General features: G+C 49.1%; 1 non-coding gene across 1 annotated transcript; it reads left to right on the plus strand.

Annotated features, from left to right (window-relative positions):
- The first annotated feature begins 2125 nt into the window (after positions 1-2125).
- trnat-ugu (transfer RNA threonine (anticodon UGU)) lies at positions 2126-2198 on the plus strand. Its single transcript has one exon. It is a non-coding gene; the product is annotated as a tRNA-Thr (tRNA).
- The last annotated feature ends 1094 nt before the right edge of the window (positions 2199-3292 follow it).

The raw sequence follows: 3292 nt of genomic DNA on the forward strand, positions 1-3292 counted from the left end.
TAACCCAGTGAGAGTCAGTGTTTGTGGAACCCGTACCCCAGTGAGAGTCAGTGTGTGTGGAACTGTACCCCAGTGAGAGTCAGTGTGTGTGGAACTGTACCCCAGTGAGAGTCAGTGTCTGTGGAACTGTACCCCAGTGAGAGTCAGTGTTTGTGGAACCCGTACCCCAGTGAGAGTCAGTGTGTGTGGGACCCATACCCCAGTGAGAGTCGGTGTGTGTGGAACCCGTACCCCAGTGAGAGTCAGTGTGTGTGGGACCCATACCCTAATGAGAGTCAGTGTGTGTGGAACCCGTACCCCAGTGAGAGTCAGTGTGTGTGGAACCCGTACCCCAGTGAGAGTCAGTGTGTGTGGAACCCGTACCCCAGTGAGAGTCAGTGTGTGTGGGACCCATACCCCAGTGAGAGTCGGTGTGTGTGGAACCCGTACCCCAGTGAGAGTCAGTGTGTGTGGGACCCATACCCTAATGAGAGTCAGTGTGTGTGGAACCCGTACCCCAGTGAGAGTCAGTGTGTGTGGAACCCGTACCCCAGTGAGAGTCAGTGTGTGTGGAACCCGTACCCCAGTGAGAGTCAGTGCCCGTAGAACTGTACCATGGTTGACTAATGCGCCTCCAGGAGGGCCAGACCTATCACTGAGGGCCAATTCCTCCACCGGCTCAGGATCACCTGCTCCTCAGGCACCTGCTGTCTGATCAACGAAAGGATGGGTCTCCTTTGAGGACCTCACCCTTTAAGAATGGGCTGGATTTTCTCCGGTGGCCTGTTTCTTTAAGGAAGTCCCAGTTTTCCTGTCCTTTTAAGGAGTTCTCCCTCATGGTCTATGCCTTTTTTTATCTCCCTGCTAGCCTGTCTCTTTAAGGATCTCGGCCTGATGGCCTGTCCCTAGAATCATAGAAATTTACGGCACAGGAGGAGGCCATTCGGCCCATCGTGTCCGTGCCGGCCAAAAAAGGGGCATCCAGCCTAATCCCACTTTCCAGCTCTTGGTCCGTAGCCCAGTAGGTTACGGCACTTCAAGGGCATATCCGAGTACTTTTTAAATGTGATGAGGGTTTCTGCCTCTACCACCCTTTCAGGCAGAGTTCCAGACCCCCACCACCCTCTGGGTGAAAAAAGTTTTCCTCTAATCCTTCTCCCAATGACTTTAAATCTGTGAAGAATTTGTCCCTGCTGGCCTATACCTTTAAAAATCTCTCCCTGCCACCTTTTCTGTTTCAGCAGCTCTCGCTACTGGCCTGTCCCTTTAAGGATCTCCATTCTAGCCTGTCTCTTTAAGAATCTCACTGTCTCTTTAAGAATCTAGCCTGTCTGTTCAATGATCTCTCCCTGCTGGCCTGTCCCTTTAAGGATTCCTCCCTGCTGGCCTGTCCCTTTAAGGATTCCTCCCTGCTGGCCTGTCCCTTTAAGGATTATTTTCCTGCTGGCCTGTCCCTTTAAGGATTCCTCCCTGCTGGCCTGTCCCTTTAAGGATTACTTTCCTGCTGACTTGTCACTTTAAGAATCTCTCCCTGCTGACCTGTCACTTTAAGAATCTCTCCCTGCTGGCCTGTCACTTTAAGAATCTCTCCCTGCTGTCCTGTCACTTTAAGAATCTCTCCCTGCTGTCCTGTCACTTTAAGAATCTCTCCCTGCTGGCCTGTCACTTTAAGAATCTCTCCCTGCTGACCTGTCCCTTTAAGAATCTCTCCCTGCTGTCCTATCACTTTAAGAATCTCTCCCTGCTGGCCTGTCACTTTAAGAATCTCTCCCTGCTGTCCTATCACTTTAAGAATCTCTCCCTGCTGGCCTGTCACTTTAAGAATCTCTCCCTGCTGTCCTATCACTTTAAGAATCTCTCCCTGCTGGCCTGTCACTTTAAGAATCTCTCACTGCTGTCCTATCACTTTAAGAATCTCTCCCTGCTGGCCTGTCACTTTAAGAATCTCTCCCTGCTGTCCTATCACTTTAAGAATCTCTCCCTGCTGTCCTATCACTTTAAGAATCTCTCCCTGCTGGCCTGTCCCTTTCGGAATCCCTGCTTGCTGTCCTGTCCTTTGAATGATTTCTCCCTGTTGGCTTGTCTCTTTAAGGAGGCTGCGCTCTCTGCCGGTTTTGCTCCTATTTTCAGTCGCTGCCCTGCAGTCGGCTCCATAGCTCAGTGGTTAGAGCACTGGTCTTGTAAACCAGGGGTCGCGAGTTCGATCCTCGCTGGGGCCTGTTCTCAACATTTAATTTTTTTAAATTAAATTATTAACAAAGACAACAACAACAACAAAAAATACAATTACAAACCATTTTTTTATCCCCACCCAGACTGAAAATGCAAGAAAATGTTTGAAGCTGAGTTTTCAGCAGAATCTTTACTGCATCACAAGAGTGGCCACGCTTTCAAAGTACCTCATTGGCTGGGAAAGCACTTTGCGATGTCCTGAGCGGCTGAAAGGCGCTGGAGAAAGGCAAGTCTTTCTTTAATTTAAAGGGATATCTTTTGTGACTAAGCAGATGCAGAACAAGGTACGGGGAGAGAAAGATCTTCCGAGACACACAAGGGGCTCTTAAATCAGGACGTTAGTTTAATCCTGTCTGCTTCGAAGAAGAGCAGGGGGAGTTCTCCCCGGTGTCCTGGGGCCAATATTTATCCCTCAACCAACATCACTAAAACAGATTATCCGGTCATTTATCACATTGCTGTTTGTGGGAGCTTGCTGTGCGCACAATTGGCTGCCGCCTTTCCTACATAAAGTGCTTCATTGGCTATAAAGCGCTTTGAGACGTCCGGTGGTCGTGAAAGGCGCTATATAAATGCAAGTCTTTCTGTCTCCCGCACATTATGCCGGATGTCGGGCTCCCGGGGATTTAAACAGCCCAGTTTTTAATCTGCCCATTTGTGCTGTGATAAAAGCAACAATAAAACTATTTTGGAAAGATTATTCAAACCCGACGGGCCTGGGGGAGAGATTCTGGCTTGGGGAATTTTTTTTAGGACCAGCTGTTTTTCACCCTGTTGGCAACTTTAAAAAGGTTTTGAAAAGAGTCACCGACCAAGCGAGAACATTGAGCTGTTTTTAGGTGTTGTAATGTGTTTGTGACGCCACCAGGAGGCAGGCAGGGACATGGGATTGACTGGAGGAGGTTCAGCCTTCTGCCTCCTTCATAAACCCCACATCCTCGAAATTATCAGCAGTGTCCCACAACTCTGCAAGTAAACACGCAATAGAACGTTCGGGCGCAGGAACGCTCGGCCCATCGAGACAGAGCTGATGAATTTTTCCCTATTAAACCATCCAGTCTAATCCTACTCTCCCCCTAAC

This window comes from Somniosus microcephalus, unplaced genomic scaffold, assembly GCF_052327205.1.
Source record: "Somniosus microcephalus isolate GS21.2 unplaced genomic scaffold, FLI_Smic_1.0 unresolved_chr2, whole genome shotgun sequence".
Classification (NCBI taxonomy): domain Eukaryota; kingdom Metazoa; phylum Chordata; class Chondrichthyes; order Squaliformes; family Somniosidae; genus Somniosus; species Somniosus microcephalus.